At 43.6% G+C, this 18,419-nt stretch overlaps 1 protein-coding gene across 1 annotated transcript in view; it reads right to left on the bottom strand.

Moving 5' to 3' along the window:
* Window positions 1-18,419, bottom strand: part of LOC126176670 (collagen alpha-1(I) chain-like) — a gene marked incomplete at its 3' end in the record, with an annotated part of 308,515 nt that overhangs the window by 148,305 nt on the left and 141,791 nt on the right. The window lies entirely within an intron of this gene.

Raw genomic sequence — 18,419 nt, 5'->3', positions numbered from 1 at the left:
TGACTCAAAATAGATTCCCATTTTAATTTTTACACGGACATTTTTTCTTTCTTTTGAGAACGGCACTTTATTAGAAGAAAAAATATGTATAAATTATTACATCACTGAAACTGCAATGAGTGGTATCTTCCTAAACAAAAATGCAAACAAAAAGAAGCATTACATTTTATACAAATGTATCTAGTATCATCTAGTTTTCCCACATGCAATACACCTTCTGCAGGCGGTCTTCTTCTCTGATGTTCCTCACATTCGCGACATAACGGTGCGTTCGGTTAAGCGTAATCGGATTATCAGCATCACCCAATCACTATCTACGACGGCCGTCTGTTAGCGGTAGTGGTGAACCTGTAGGATCTCCTTGATGAGTGTCTGCCGAAAATCAGACACTGGAATATTCCTTCCTGGTTCAGTTTTTTATGCTGCATGCGCGTTTAGGATGACAGATCCACCAAGTGAAAAAGTACGTTTTTTATAACATTCTGCAGATTTTCGTACACATTAGCATCATATCGCTCTTGTGGACAGCCCTCATATTTTCTGTGTAGTGTACGACACAAACTTGCTTTCTTTTTTCGATCCTTTGTGCTTCTGGCAAGTTTGTCAGCCCCTATAATTTTGTTTTTATGAACTTTTGAAAGCGTCTTCATTTGCCGTTTGTACTGCCACTTGAGACAAACATGTTTATTTGTTGACGTAAATTCGATCTCAGCTGTTTTAAGCTCTTTTTTTCTTTTCTTTTTTAAGCAAGCGTATCTTAAGGGTTTTCCTTGCAGTTAACGAGTACAAATCACTCTGTGTGCAAATAACAAAAGAACGCTGTTAGGGCGTATCAGTCGATAACGTACTTGTATTACACTTAGCAACATAGCGTTCTAGTAAAGTAAGAGCAATGTTTCCAAGTATTGCAACATTTCCACCAAAATCAGTTTCTCTTTTTACGTCTGTTGCTGCACCCACATCAAAAATAAAGTCAAGAATATATCTAGTTTCACAATCACACAGTACTAAAAGGTTACACGAGACCTGTGGCGTTTGGATTGAGTGTATTGTTCTAATAAGGCAACACTTTTCTAATTAAACTTTTGTCAGTGTACAAATTTTTAAAGGATGGAAAGCCTCTGGTAATGTTTTTCTTAGATGAATCGAAATTCGTGTTATTTTCCATATTTTGTCATCTCCAGGGTCTGCTCTGTTACCAACAAAGTGTAACATTCTTAATAACAGAACGTACTTTCTTCATTGCATGGTTTCCGTAAACATTGGAGTAGACAGTAACGGACTGTTGGACGAATAACTATTTATTTTATTTTCATTTGAGCCTTCAGAAAATTTACGGCAAGGAAACAGTCAATTTCACCACTGTTTGTGTTTCTCCAACGTGGCAATCTTTATTTTTCACAGGCGTCGTTGCAAAGGTAAATCGCGTTGTTCGGCTAAGTAGTCTACTATTTGTTGTCTAAAAACACACTTGGAAGCACTCACTCATATATGGTAGACGAATTAGCTAAACTGGCGATTTTGCAACCGGAATGAGTGTTATCTAAGTTATACAGTATGACGTCCAAATCAGAGTCCTTCGATCTAAAATCGCCTGTTTTCCGTCTCTTTGCAGATTTGTCAGGCATGTGCTCAGGCTCTTCTTCGGAATCGGAGGAAGAATCGATGCTAACATCAAAATCCGGATCTGCATTCACTCGTTGAGCGTTTGCCGGTTCAGTAATATTCTGAATATTTGTGTTGACGGATTCACCTACAGGCTCATCGGCATTACTGTGTGTCCAATCATAAGCAGCTCCATGATGAAGTCCTCGACGTCGCTTTGGTTTGGAAGATTCAGCAGTTCATCTTCTGTAAACGGACGGCAACGTCATTTTATTCGATAGCACGGAAAACGCAGGAGACAAATTAGGTAAAGTAACGATACGAACGACCTCTAAAGAGAATTCAGTATTCAGCAAGTCTTCGGGTAAATCCCAGAATTTCAATAATCAGACCACACGCTTCTGCACAAATTTTCTCCGACTTGCTGGCCGTGTACTAGACGTTATACGTACCTATAGGACTGCAGCGGGAAACAGCTGTAAATATTTTTCATAGCGTGTATTGCACAGGATAAATCACCTAAAACTTGAACCACAGATATTGTGCAAATGGAAAGTGTTATTAATTTGCGGTGTCTGCAAAATGGATGAGTAATTAGGGCCTCGTATTGTTGGCCAATAAAAAGTTTGAACAATATTTAAAATTGGTATTTTTGTTAAAACATACATTATTTTTTAAAAAATGGGACAGTGCGTATTGACAGTAACAGATTAAACGTAGGGTACATTAGAATGTCAGTAGTGTTTGTTACAGGATACTAGTGCCAGGCATTTACGAGACATAGTAGTTTGAGTAGTTTCCACATAGTTTAGGTAGTGAGTGGACGATGGGGTTGACCAATGCAGAAAAAGTCGACATGCTCATAGTGTATGGGGAGTGTAGGAAGAATGCAGCTCGTTCTTGTACGGTGTATGCGGCAAGATATGCCAATAGACGACAACCATCCCAGCAGTTATTAATCAGCCTCTTCAGCCATTTACTTGGAAGTGGTAGTGCAACACCCAGGCACCGTAACAGAAGGAAACGAGTCACCACAGGAGAGGGGGGAAATCAATGTTATTGCTGCTGTTGCAGTTAATACGCATCTCATCCCTCTCCACCAAGAACGGCACGAACACAATATTGGCAATCGTGTTAATTTCTGTACATGAGCACTAAGACAGGACACTTCAGTTGTATCGTGTATCTTGTTTAGTGACCAAGACCCATTTACCAACAATGGCGAGCTAAACCGCCGAAGCAGGCACTATGGGTCTGTTGACAATCGCTATTGGAACCTCTGCGTTCGTGCAGGGTAAGCGTGTGGTGGAATAGTGAACTATCGGCTCACAGGCCTGTGTTTCATAGACAGAACACTGAGCACGCACAAGTGTCGCAGCCTCCTAACACACAATCTTCCATGGATGCTAGAAGTCGTTCCTCTGCGGACTAGGAGGAACCTGACGGTTGTCCAGCCCATAGTGGGCTTAGTATGTCTCCACAACTTTTTCCAAGTCGCTGAATTGGACACAGAGAATCTAACCTGGACCTTGTGTGGCCAGTTCCCCGGTTTTGACGAATGTAGACCTTTCTCGGTGGGGATAGCTGGAAGACGCTGTCTCTAAGGACAGACCAGCTACACCTGACGATATGAAACGACACATTACTGCAGCCTATTCGGACACCCCGGCTGAAATGCTGGCACGTGTGCAGCAGTCGTTCTCTACCAGAATGGAGGCGTTTATTGCCGCCGCCGGTGGTCGTACTGAACACCACCTGTGATGCTCAGTTGTCTCGTTACTGGTCAGAATCAAGTATGCACTCGTGTTGTTTCTTAGTGTGTTCTAGCAAAGATATTGCACAAGTGTCACTGTGGAAACTTTTCAGAATAGAAGATCTCGTACACGAGTCACAGTAGAATCCTGCAAGCAACATCACTGACATTCTAATTTACCCTACTTTTAGTTTGTTAATGTCAATAGGCATTGTTCCACTTTGTATGCTTATATAAAAAATATATCTTCTAGGTATTATTCCAATCTGTTGTTTGTCTAACAATACGAACCCCTGCCAGCCAATGCATTCTTTGAAAATCTCATATCAATAGCACTTTCCATTTCCGCAATATTTATTGCGCAAGTATTGGGTGATTCACCCTGTATATACGCCTGGAGCATTGATGCGGCTAGCGTATTTATAGGTGTGGAGCAGTGAAAGAGGATGAAGAGTAAGTGTTGCTATACATTTCTCGATCTCACATCGGAATTTGATCACAAATCTTTCGACAGCTTTCCGACAAAAATTAACGTGCTGTGTCCTCCCTACCAAGAGATCCACAATCATGACACAGATTTCACTTGATACCGTTTACGATCGTAATTTGGTGCGCTACTTTGATATTGAACTGAATAAAATGCATTCAGGGAGTAGTGGAATACTGTATCCACATTGTCGAATACCTTCATCCGCGTCATTAAGTAAATCATGTCATAAAAGCGCAAGCTGGATTTCGCATACCAATGTTTTCCAAACCCACATACAGGCTCGCATGAAGGAGTTCATCCTCATATACCACCCTTATATTTGAGCTAAGAATGTGGTCGAAGATCCTAAAACGGACTGTTGCCGGTAATACTGAATGTTATGACGGAAGCTCGCGGAGTGAGAACATGAAGGAAGTGGAAATCCGTGGAACTATGCGGAGACACGAAACCGACTTTGTTTCTGACGACATGCGTCGGGTAGCTACAAATATGACTTAACCTTATCTCCGGCATTGACACACACGCCCAATAGGTACGGCGACATGCGTGCTGTACCGGGCTTCCCCATGCCATGTCTCTCTTGACACTGGAGCCTAGCTTAATCTCCCATCAGACAGCAGACACGCATACGATACACGCGCGCTCACGTTCTCTAGAGCATCAAATCCCGTCTTCTGAGCTGCTGCAAATCGAACATGCGTCGCATCGGCTCGGACGTCAAGTCAAACGCGGCACTGGACCTCAGAGTTGCAACGGCTACTGCACACAGAACACCACGTCTAATCAACTCGCTTATCCCAGTGGGGCTATATACAATACCGCTCTCACCCATTCAACGCCTGATGGGGTGAATGAATTTACGTTGCGGAAAATTCCAACTCCGCAGCTACCAACTGTTCACAATTTGGCTGACCTAAATGAGCATCTACGGACCAATTATCGGTTCTCTATGGAAATAGAATACTGGTTGTTGAGCAGCAAAAGTTACGTAAGTGTAATTCTTCCTCATTGCACAGTTCACCAGGCGAACCAGTATTTAAAAATTACTTTTCCTCTGCCGCTAGCTTCGTACAACATCAATTGTCCTCTACACGTGATACGTTACTTATTGAGAACATATTCACGACAACACTGCGTCGGTAGTACCTAAATACGGTTGACGTATTAACTAGCCGATTGGAATACGTGATTACCATTGAGTGGATTGCACTTCCTTTCGTACTTATCTTCGAGCAGAAAGGGCATCCGCCTTCCTTCAGAACATTTCTGTGTTCGCAGCAGAGATAGGCCGGCCGTTGTGGCCGAGCGGTTGTAGGCGCTTCAGTCTGAAACCGCGCTCCTGCTACGGCCGCAGGTTCGAATCCTGCCTCGGGCATGGACGTGTGTGATGTCCTTAGGTTCGTTCGATTTAAGTGGTTCTAAGTCTAGGGGACTGCTGACATCAGATGTTAAGTCCCATAGAGCTCGGAGCCATTTGAATTTTTTGAGCAGAGGTAGTGATCGTCATACGTCATAACATCCGTCTAATTAGTTACGTCAGTCTCAATGGTTATAGTAGAAATATCTATCGCAACACTTTCTGTACAGCGATTCCAAAGTGACTGTGTAATGCTATTGTAAATATAATACTGCCATTAATCTGTATATTTCAAAATTTTTTGTTCCATAATAATTTTGAAAAATTAAGCAAATAGTATAACGAGAGTAAGCTTTTGTTAAGTGTAGTTTATCTGTTTAAAATAACCTCTTTGACGAAGGTGGAATAAATGTATTAAAACATATTTTGCATATAATTATGTAATATTTCAAGTACAACTGTAATTAATTATGTCTATTTTGTATTTATATGCTGTCATGCGACTGTAGATGGTTCATAGCTAGGCTTTTTGTAAGCAGAAATGTAAATTGAAAAGGTGTAGGGATAATAGGTAGAACGGAACTGCGTTCTGTGGTGGAATGGAAAAGGTGGTGGGGCGCGCGTGTGAGATTTGGCGCGCAAGTGGCTCATATAGTCGGTAGCTGCCCTGCAAGTAGTGAACACGCATTATGTTGGTCAAGCACTAGAGGCCCCGAATTTAACTGCAAGACTGGGTTTTGGCCTCGGACGTGTTCTACATGATTGGCGCTGTACGGCAATAATTTAATAGCTCAGAAATTTGCAGTTTTATCGTCGCCACCTAGAGCAAGACAGAGCTATGTATATTAACAGCCGTACCTGCGCAGAGTTACTACGTAGGCAAAGTACTTTATTTAGAAGTGTATCACAGTATGAACCATCCATCTTCAATCAGTGGAATATGAGTGTTAAATGTACCTTTGTGTTTAACCGTGATTTTCCTATGTCATTTACCTCAGTACGGTCTTTACCTAAACGAATTTACTCCGAGTATCCTGATGTTTATTGAAGCTCGAATAATAGTACATTACTGGCAAGAGTACTGTTTTCGAAGTAAATTCTGAAAATCAGTATTACATACTAAAGTTTGCACATATCAGTTTAAGGGCCGCCGCTTTGCGTGACCATGAGAATAAGTTTTCAATAGCATTCCTGAAAATAAAGTAACATGATTGTTTGACTGCAACAATCTTAACAGTAATTGTTCGTGTTGCTCTCCATGTCAAAGAAAGCCAGACAAATATTGGTGTTAATAAAACGTTAACAAATAACACTCCTAAAAAAATAAAGTTAAGTCGTGTTAAATAATAGTTCTGGTCATATGAATGATAGCTTTAAGTTTAATATTTTTTTTTTGTATCCTTGTTGAAACATATATGTGTCTTCTTTAAATAATTACTGAAGTATAGTGATAAATTCCATAAGTAACAGAAAGTGGGATTAATAGTACTTACTGCCAAGTGACCGCAGTAAGTGAAAGTAGTTATTTATTCAGTCTTTTTGTGTAGACACTGTGCCCGATTTGGGCTGGTGGCCGTTTTATTAAGCGAAATAATTTATTGTTGTAACAGGCTTTGTCTGATAAAAGGTTTCGAAAAGTAAATATTCTCATTGCTTTTCCCCCAAACTGTATGATTCGGAGAAAAATAGTTCGATACTTTACCATTAGGTTGAACACTGTTAAAATCTCTCTCGGAGAGTCTATGGTTGGGAGTGTTAGTGCTGCGTGATTTTGTGGTGGTGTTCCTGCCGCTACTTACTACACAGTTCTGACATTCCGAATCGCGGATCTTCCGTCTTTACGGTGGTAGAACTTAAACGTTCCGGTACCGTATTGACGAGAACGCGAAAGTACCGTTGCAAGTGTTGTAAAGCTACGTTTCAGAAAACTGCTATGTCTGGAAGAAAACGTACGAAGCAACACAAACTACGGGTGTGTACAGAACGTTCTGCCAGCAGTAAGTCACTAAAATTACAGAGAGATAAGAAACAACAAGGCCCAACACTCCGTTTCATTTGTGACGGAAAAGGGGTAAGCGCTGCAGCAAGTTCTGTCAGTGAAGTGCTGTGAAACGAACAGGAAGAATGGAGGTAAGCGCAACTGTAGTCGTCGACAGCAAAGGGCACAATGACACTGGATGAGTCAGTGTCAGTTTAGCAGGTTTTGTGGTCCCACGAGAAGGCCTTCTGCTTTATATTTGGACTCAAAGGTGATTTTCTGTTTCAACCGGTATCTATTGCACGACCGCTGAAGTACACAGCAGAACCACATACAGAGTGCAGGGGTGATCCAGAGCTTAGTTCTGGGACAACAATGATTTGTAAGTTTGACAGACTGGACGTAAGCAGTGCCCTTAAGGCAATCCTAGGTCAGTCAGTAAGCAGAGTCAAGATGCCACTGGGAATCGGACGCGATATGCATGTGACTTTTCTCTCTCTCTCTCTCTCTCTCTCTCTCTCTCTCTATCTCTGTATCTGTCTACCTCTCCGTGTTTGAAAGATGCTGATCTGACTGGACTAGTGTCTGGTTGCTGATTTTTGGTTTCGCTTTATGATGTACTTTGGAAACACAACATGTGGAATTTTCTGTTACTTTCCAGCAATCAACGGCGACATTTTAGTCCGTGGGATTATTTACATTTTTCCCTCTGAGGAAAAGTTGCAAACTGCCATCATCATTTCTAAATTCTGCTCGCCTGCGGGTATGGTGGTGCATGGTACCCGTACTAGTTTCGGGCTGCTGTTCCGTCGCTTTTCATACTTCTTATGATATCTCGTAGTAAGTCCATTTTTCAGTGCAATTGCTGACAGGGTGGTGGTGGCAAGTTCCTATGGGACCAAACTACTGAGGTCATCGGTCCATAGGCTTACACACTACTTAATCTAACTTAAACTACCTTACACTAAGGACAAACGCACCCCATGCCCGAGGGAGGACTCGAACCTCCGACGGGGGAAGGCGCGCGAACTGTGGCAAGGCGCCTCAGAACGCGCTGCTACCACGCACGGTTGTGCAATTTCTGAGTTGGTCCCTAGACTGTGGTTAAGTTCTTCATTTAATGTAATCCTAATTACTAGGATGCTCGTGTAGCACATCGTAGGACTCCATTTTGTATCTCTTGCAATACATGCCTCCTCGTTTTGCTGGTCGTCGCCGATGTGGTGCAACCACACGTAAGTGATTCTAGGATCTCCTGTATGGGAAGTCGCTGTTTTGTCTCCGTTTCTGAGGAAGAACGGCTATAGCGCTAAGGGCAGTTGTTTCTGGCCGGCATTACGTATAGCCCTGGACGGGCGGAACAGCGCAGGCCACGTGACACCGACTGCGTGGCTTTGAGGTCACATGCAGACTCAGATGAACCCCAGGACACGAAACGAAGTAGTATACAGGAACGCACAAGTGCACCCCTTAAGGAAGAGATGGCTAGAATTAACCGCTAAAATCGGCACCAACAGATTATGCAACAGAACAGCCACAACAGACATTCTCCTAAGAAATTACACCGTACTGAGATACTCGCAAACAAAATACCCCTATCCGCCAACAGTAATCGAAACAAGCATTAAGGCAATTGATGCGAATTCAGCAACAAACGTCACACACGACGACATACAACAGGACATGATAAAATACCTACAAGACGAAGAATCAGAAGAGGAAGATACAACAGGACATGATAAAATACCTACAAGACGAAGAATCAGAAGAGGAAGACGACACATAAAAAGAGTACGAAAATCACGACCACACACTAACAAGGCAACAAAGAAGAGAAAACAACAAATCACAAGAAAGAGAACTTTCAACAGATCCTTGCTGAGGTTTTAGGGAGGTTTCCCTCAGCACACGGGCAAATGCCAGGATGTCAATACCCTCCCACGCGACAGAAAGCAATAAGTTATGAGAGTCAGAACAAGACTAGGAAACCCAAACCCCACTTCTCAAAATAAAAAGTGCCACCACAGCATACCTTAAGTTAATATAAGGCACCAAAGAGCAATAGGCTCTCCATGTGCCCGCCTCACTCCCTCAGGGTGAGTATAAAAAAAAACGGCGCCTCTCCGCTCACAGAAACCGACGTCACAATGCAGCCGTCCTCCGTATTGTCGCCGGAAACTTCCGTAATCAGCTCCATGTATACGTCTAATGACTGCACCCCCGCGTCAGAGGTGCCCTCTTTGTTATCGTGGTCCGTCTCCGGAACTAGCTCCGTATTTACGTTTTACGTTGCAGACCGGGACACAACAGGTAGCCTGTCCTTCTTGTACTGTGATGTGTATATGGAATCAGCGTGTAGGAGACGGCCGCATGCAGATAGGCACCTTACTATCACGTAGTGTCCACGGAATCGGTTTATTGACACCTTAACGGCCCCAGTTTCGTACGCTGAGTTGCTTTGCCACTGGGATACAGCTACGACTGTGAACCTGTCTGCGTCGACTGTCACGCACAGTCTGCTATGTGGTCAATGCACGTCGCTGCCTCGGATTTCATTGCATGAAACTTACAACACGCGAAACCGCAAAAGTCAATAACCTTTGCGGTATTTTGATTGTCAAAGTGTAGAGATTTCACACAAGTCGTGCTTGAACCTGAACCCCAGTAAGAGTCAAATACACTTCTGGTTCAAATGTGGCGACTAGACCCGGCGGAGGTTCGAGTCCTCTCTCGAGCATGGGTCTGTGTGTGTGTGTGTGTGTGTGTGTGTGTGTGTGTGTGTTTGTCCTTAGGATAATTTAGGTTAAGTACTTGTGTAAGCTTAGCAGTTAAGTCCCATAAGATTTTACACACATTTGAACTTTTTTTTTTGTATCGACTAGAAATCTAATAGAATGTATTATGTATTGATACAATGGATAAGCCACTGTGCCCGTCCACTCAACTTCAAATGCTCCATTACAGCAGTAAAACACGCAGACGCATATGTCGAACAACGTGCAAGCCTTCTTTGCATAGCGACAGGTGTCAAACCACACGGGCAGCGTACGTGTCGATCAATAAACATGTCTGGCGTACGGTTGGTCACCAACTTGTGCCTATGGATTTTCCAACAAGCACTACTGGTGCTTTGTGCTCCATCCTGAAATCTGTTCTCCTTACCGAAAACACAATAACAACCACGCTTTCTGATTTTTCAGCTGGACTTCCGAAAATAGACAAGAACGTTGCATTATGGTTTGAAAGTAGATGTTTACCGTTGCCATAATGGGGAACGTACCTACACAATGGAGACAACTACTAGTACATCAATATCGGTGAACATCCCATACAAGCGAAAGAAATATGCTGTCTATAAAGCATCTTAGTTGAAGCATTGGAGTCAAGAAGAGCGTAAGTATTCTGTGGCAAACACTCTGCTAACACAAATACTCAAACAGAAGTGTAGTAGTTCCTCTCGTTCTAGGACACAGTAATTTACTGTAAAAATAAACAGGTTAGGAGTTACGATAATTGCTAAATATTCTCACACAGAAAGAAATTAAGTACATACTGACACATTAAGTACAAATGCTCTAAATGTAGAGAAATATCAGCTAACGCAAATGAGCACGAAACACTCCTGTAATGTTCGAATATGGTATAAGTGTGCTGCTTGACACATTAACTATTTATTCGTAACGTTTCAAAGCGATACGAAATAAAACGACCACCGCAGGTCGTTTGTTGGGAATGCGGACTGTCGACATCGGTTGATTAGGAGAATTTTAGGACATTGTATCTAATCTGTAAAGAAAGCCGAGGAAAGAGCACTTGTACGACCTATTCTTGAGTACCGTTAACCCTTTAGGATCCCCACCAGGTCGAATTAAAGGACGACTTCGAAATAATTCGGAGGCGAGCTGTCAGATTTGTTACCGGTTGGTACGATTCACACTTGAGTATTGTGGGATTGCTCAGCGAACTCAAATGGGGATCCCTGGAGGCTGGAAGACGTTCTTTTCGAGTAACATTATTGAGGCGCTTTAGACAACATACATTTGTGGCTGGCTGCAGAAGGATTCTACAGCCAGTAACGTGCATCACGCGTAAGGATCACGAAGACAAGACAAAAGAAAACAATTCTCGTACGGAGCCATCTAGATAGTCGTTTCTCCCTCGTTTTATTGCCAAGTGGAACAGCAGATGGAATAACTGGCAACGGTACAAGGTACCATCAGCCATAGCCGGTGTTGCTGGCTTGCGGAGTGCTTATTTGATGTGTACGAGATGTATCAGAGAAAGACAAACGATGTATCGTGGCAGCAGAATGATCTCGATGATGGTTCAAGTACTAAATGAGAAGCTGCTAACAAGGCAGATAAGAGATGGTAACCGTATCTAGAAATTTTCATTGTGTTGGAAGAACAGTATGCAACTGACCATTTTTTCCAGATTCATTTTAATTTTCACTTACATCCTTAACCTCTTCCTTCTCTCATTTTTCTCCTCTATCTCTACCTCATATCCTCCTCTCTCCACTTCTCGTTTTTCACATTATTTTCCCCTTGCTTTTCAATTCTTTTCTTTGATCTCTTTTCCTTTTCTTCTGCTTCTCAACCTATATCTCCGCCTCCTCGTCTTACCTGGCATTCGCAAATGACTTCAGTACTCAAACGTTTCACGTAGAGGAAAATGGATATACAAGTTTTAGTAATGTAATTGAAACAACTATAATAATTATAATGAACGTAATTATCCATTACTAGTGTTTTAATTACCTGAAACCTTTCGTAACTTCATTTAGAAAACAGTTAACTTCGATTTGATTAATTATATACAGATTGTTTCAGCACTAAGGAAACAATAAAAGATGCCCAGGAAAAATAATGAAATATGCCTTGATAGACTCAAGTAGACGCAAGAGAAATTTATTTACGTACTCATTTGTTTTTAATATGAGAATCAATTGCTCTCTCATTCTATCACACAGACACAGCGGACCTTTCTTGTCGTATGTAAATTTGGAAATTTGAGGTATTGTCTGTGGGACCAAACTCCTGAGGTCATTGGTCAATAAGCTTACACACTACTTAACGTAACTTAAACTAACTTACGCTGAGGACCACACACACATCCATGCCCGAGGGAGGACTCGAACCTCTTACGGGGGCAGCCGCGCGAACCGTGACATGGCGCCCAAGACCGCACGGCTAACCAGCGCGGCCTTATCGTATGTCAATGACGACATCCGTTATGACGTACGAATTTCAGTTCGCTTCTTGTGGTGGTGAGTCCGAAGACTGGTCTGATACAGCTCTCAAGTCTAGTCTATCCCGTACAAGCCTCTTTATCTTTGTGCACCAACTGCACCTGGTACAGATGTGAACCTGCTTACCGTAGTCTGGAGCTTATGTGCCTCTACACTGCTAAACTGATGAGACACTGATGATCCAGCAAGTGTCTTATCTGCCGATCCATTCTCGTAGTCAGTTTTTACCCTAATGTTTCTTTTCTCCCAAATTCGATTTTTCACTTCTTCGTCTGGTATTCGTTCTATACATCTAATCTCAAACGATCTTCTGTGGAACTAAATAAAAACTAAAATGGTTCCCCGTTATATTAACAATATCGAACCCTTGCATCTCTACAAGGTGAAAGCCGGACGTCCACATTTGTTTTGTCCAACTGCCCCTCCATTCCTCAAGACAAACGTCTAGACGACTCCCTTGAAAACGTCGCGCCTCATTTGCTGAACCTGGACTTGTAGTCCCTCTCCGACGACGTCGTTATTAATGGGACACCAAACCCTTAACTCGGATTATGTCTCTATTGTATTAAGAGGAGCGAAGGCAGCTGAATTTGCAAAGGAGACACTTTACAGTGTCTCTATACAATATCGTCGAACATCAACAGAAAGGAAAATGGTTCTTATGCTCCGTAGACGGAAACAGTTCTCCGTGTTCAGGAATGTCACCAACCTTTGATGGAAACCTACTGAGCACATTAAACTATGATGGTCCGCATCATAAACCAGACAACTGACAGACTTGTGACTGGTCAGCTATAAAACAATCGCGCGTTGTCTCTTCAATTCATGATGCCTAGTGAAACTATTAGCTGTCGTTGCTGTTAGTAATGATAACTTGTAGTTTTAATTTATATTCTCTGTAAGTTCTAACCCAGCTAACAGATCCTGTTTAATAATGTAGATTTGCGTTTCCATTTCAAAATCACTCATAACATGAAGGATATAGAACACATGAAAACAAATTTATATTTTGCTGCCTTATAAAAATCGATATGTTCAGATATTCACATTATAAAACATAAACTAAATAATTTCCGCATAAACTTTCCAGTAAGATTCAGTGTCATGTATACCAAGCGGTTTTTTGGATCTTGAGTATCCGGTTATGGTTAGCAAGAAGAAACTGGACACAATACAGCCACCTACAGTACGATTTAAAGGTTAATAAAGCCACTTAAGGCTAAAGTAGCAGATATTTTATGGTACATGTATAAATTTACGAAGAATAGTATTTGATACATTCGATAGTTACGTCCGTTTCTTGTTGGTAAGTGGCTCTTGTACTACTATTTAGAGATTTGTCTGACTCGTTAACGTCCCAATGCTTGTTAGCACGCGGGTAATCCGCACATTCATGAGGCTTGCCCATAATTTTATTTAGCTGGGAGCGTGCTCAGTGTATCACAGTACGATGTAGTTGAGATATCCGTCGTCTTCCACATGCTCAGTGTTTGTAAGAGAGTCTATCTGTCAACTGCCGTACTGAAGTGCGCAGTGAAACATGTTCGCCGCACCCCTGTTCGAATAGTGTGATGTCACACGTCCCCCCTGCCTCGTGGCTTGCTGGTGCGCTTCTCTGAAGTGTATGGAAGGCCACGTTCCCACCGCTGATACGCCCCTTTTCTTGAATACTGCAGAAAATACGAAAATGGTGGATGTGTCAGCAGCGGTTTCTTTCATTGACGATACATTCGGGACAGTCCATATGACACGTTATCAACATTCGAAGCTCCATCTGCCACCACTAGGACCAAGTAATTCGAGGGTGAATAAAAAAACGTTTTACCTTATTTCCTTAGCGAAATTGCGACAGTAAAAGCGAGAGCAACATATCTAATCCCAGTGGTGGATCTTTCTTGGACCGCATCGGTCTTATTTATCGGTAGCTCCGTGTCAAGGCGTAGCTGTCACTTGGCTGTTGTGCTTCATACGTCTACGCCGTACGAGAAATAAGGAGTGAATTAATTCCTAAGAAGCGAGGGACGAACGCCCATCGAAATCCACAGGGAAAAGGAGTCATCTGTTTGCGAAAGTCTCGCTTTGAGAAGTGTGACTTGGTGGAGTTGTGAGTTCACTAAAGGCCGTGAAGGATTGCTTGACAACGGTCGGGGAGGTTGCGTTCGTCGCTGACAGACCACAAAATTTCGTTCGGGGATGGAATAGTGAAAGTAGATCGGCGTGTGCACCTCAAGGGCCTTTCCGGCGAGTTTGGCATTTTGTATGTGAGTGATTGCGACATCGTTCATGGATCCTTGTCGTGCCGGAAGGCTTAGTATCGATGGGTTAGATGACATGATGAACGACAAGTAAATGATTGCTTCACTGAGTCACCTGCAATGGTATGTCCGTAAGGATGACTTTCCTGGACCGCACTGCCATAAACAACGAAACGTGGATACTGCACTTCACGCAGGAATCGAAGCAGTACAGCAAGGTGTGGGAACATCTCAGTGCCATTTGTTGGGAAGGTGACGTTAACGCTCTTCTGGGATCACTGTGGACCGCTTCTGCTCGAAATCATGCCACTAGATGCAACCATTAATGGCGACAGTTATTGTTACACACTGTCGCTTCTGCGTTCTGCCATCACGGAGAAGAGTCAAGGGATACTCGATGTGGTGATCGTTGTAATCCACGACGGCAGTGCGAGGCCACGTGTGTGCGAGGCCACATGTGGCGGGGAGGACCGCCGCGACGCTCTGCTCTTTTCACTGGGAGAGTCCGGATGCCCAGCGTATACTGCAGTCTGGACCTAACCCCTGCTGATTTCCACATTTCCCGCGTCGCTGAAGAAGTTCCTGGCAGGACATCGATTCATGTGCAATGATAAAGCAGCAGTTCGACGGCAATTACACAGTCAGCCTGACGAATTCTACAATAGGGACATCTCAGATTTAATGCTGCGATGTTGAAAATGTCTGAACTGGTCAGGCAACTTTTTTTTTTTTTTGGTCATCAGTCTACTGACTGGTTTGATGCGGCCCGCCACGAATTCCTCTCCTGTGCTAACCTATTCATCTCAGAGTAGCACTTGCAACCTACGTCCTCAATTACACTCCTGGAAATTGAAATAAGAACACCGTGAATTCATTGTCCCAGGAAGGGGAAACTTTATTGACACATTCCTGGGGTCAGATACATCACATGATCACACTGACAGAACCACAGGCACATAGACACAGGCAACAGAGCATGCACAATGTCGGCACTAGTACAGTGTATATCCACCTTTCGCAGCAATGCAGGCTGCTATTCTCCCATGGAGACGATCGTAGAGATGCTGGATGTAGTCCTGTGGAACGGCTTGCCCTGCCATTTCCACCTGGCGCCTCAGTTGGACCAGCGTTCGTGCTGGACGTGCAGACCGCGTGAGACGACGCTTCATCCAGTCCCAAACATGCTCAATGGGGGACAGATCCGCAGATCTTGCTGGCAGGGTAGTTGACTTACACCTTCTAGAGCACGTTGGGTGGCACGGGATACATGCGGACGTGCATTGTCCTGTTGGAACAGCAAGTTCCCTTGCCGGTCTAGGAATGGTAGAACGATGGGTTCGATGACGGTTTGGATGTACCGTGCACTATTCATCGTCCCCTCGACGATCACCAGTGGTGTACGGCCAGTGTAGGAGATCGCTCCCCACACCATGATGCCGGGTGTTGGCCCTGTGTGCCTCGGTCGTATGCAGTCCTGATTGTGGCGCTCACCTGCACGGCGCCAAACACGCATACGACCATCAATGGCACCAAGGCAGAAGCGACTCTCATCGCTGAAGACGACACGTCTCCATTCGACCCTCCATTCACGCCTGTCGCGACACCACTGGAGGCGGGCTGCACGATGTTGGGGCGTGAGCGGAAGATGGCCTAACGGTGTGTGGGACCGTAGCCCAGCTTCATGGAGACGGTTGCGAATGGTCCTCGCCGATACCCCAGGAGCAACAGTGTCCCTAATTTGCTGGGAAGTGGCGGTGCGGTCCCCTACGGCACTGCGTAGGATCCTACGGTCTTGGCGTGCATCCGTGCGTCGCTGCGGTCCGGTCCCAGGTCGACGGGCACGTGCACCTTCCGCCGACCACTGGCGACAACATCGATGTACTGTGGAGACCTCACGCCCCACGTGTTGAGCAATTCGGCGGTACATCCACCCGGCCTCCCGCATGCCCACTATACGCCCTCGCTCAAAGTCCGTCAACTGCCCATACGGTTCACGTCCACGCTGTCGCGGCATGCTACCAGTGTTAAAGACTGCGATGGAGCTCCGTATGCCACGGCAAACTGGCTGACACTGACGGCGGCGGTGCACAAATGCTGCGCAGCTAGCGCCATTCGACGGCCAACACCGCGGTTCCTGGTGTGTCCGCTGTGCCGTGCGTGTGATCATTGCTTGTACAGCCCTCTCGCAGTGTCCGGAGCAAGTATGGTGGGTCTGACACACCGGTGTCAATGTGTTTTTTTTTTCCATTTCCAGGAGTGTATTTGCTTGACGTATTCCAATCTCTGTCTTCCTCTACAGTTTTTGCCCTCTACAGCTCCCTCTAGTACCATGGAAGTCATTCCCTCATGTCTTAGCAGATGACCTGTCATCCTGTCCCTTCTCCTTATCAGTGTTTTCCACTTATTCCTTTCCTCTCCTATTCTGCGTAGAACCTCCTCATTCCTTACCTTATCAGCCCACCTAATTTTCAACATTCGTCTATAGCACCACATATCAAATGCTTCGATTCTCTTCTGTTCCGGTTTTCCCACAGTCCATGTTTCACTACCATACATTGCTGTACTCCAGACGTACGTCCTCAGAAATTTCTTCCTCAAATTAAGGCCGGTATTTGATATTAGTAGACTTCTCTTGGCCAGATATGCCTTTTTTGCCATAGCGAGTCTGCTTTTCATGTCCTCCTTGCTCCGTCCGTCATTGGTTATTTTACTGCCTAGGTAGCAGAATTCCTTAACTTCAATGACATCCTGACCATCAATCTTGATGTTAAGTTTCTCGCTGTTCTCATTTCTACTACTTCTCATTACCTTCGTCTTTCTCCGATTTACTCTCAAACCATACTGTGTACTCATTACACTGTTCATTCCGTTCAGCAGATAATTTAATTCTTCTTCACTTTCACTCAGGATAGCAATGTCATCAGCGATCAGGTGACTAAGCAAAAAATATGTAAGGTACGTAGAATAATACGTATATTTGTAATTTCCTGTATGTAGCTTATTTCAGTTAATAAAAAATAGGATCAAAGACTTTCTGATTTACCCTCGTAGTAAATGTCGAATATCATGTACGAGGATGGTTCGATGTGATAAATTTTCATGAAAGAATGGAATATCTTTGTTGCTTCTTCATGGTTCGCAAGCTTGATTATTCCAAGGAACCTACAAAGGATTACACCAGTGTACAGTGTACAGCAGTTGACAGCCGTCTTAACTGGTCAGTGGGTCGAATGAAATTGAAAATGGAGAAAATGAGTTTCTTCCTTTTATTAAACATTCCTCATTATAAGGGCTGGACTGCAACAAAAATCAAAACAGAATTGGATGAAGTTCATGCGGTCTCTACTCCATCATTGAAGGCCATTTAATTTTCTATTAATGAATTTAAACGTGCTCAGGTAAACACGGAAGACGAAGGGAATTCTGGTCGTTGAATTGAGGTCACTACAAAGGAGACCGAATAAAAATTATTGAGACTGTAGGCATCTCAAATGAGTGAACGTATAATATTTTCCATATAGAATTGGCAATGAAGAAGCTCTGTACGAGATGGGTAGCGCGATTGTTCACAGTGCACCAACTGCTCATCTTGCACATTTCCACACAATATCTGGCGGTGTTTAATCGCAATCCTCAAGACTTCTTGCTCCGATTTGTGACTTTTGAGGAAATCTGGATCCATCATTACAAACCAGAATCAAAATGTTGTTAGTCAAAACAATGGACAAAC

Source organism: Schistocerca cancellata, chromosome 3 (assembly GCF_023864275.1).
Source record: "Schistocerca cancellata isolate TAMUIC-IGC-003103 chromosome 3, iqSchCanc2.1, whole genome shotgun sequence".
Taxonomy (NCBI): domain Eukaryota; kingdom Metazoa; phylum Arthropoda; class Insecta; order Orthoptera; family Acrididae; genus Schistocerca; species Schistocerca cancellata.
This window is presented reverse-complemented; position numbering and strand designations above follow the sequence as displayed.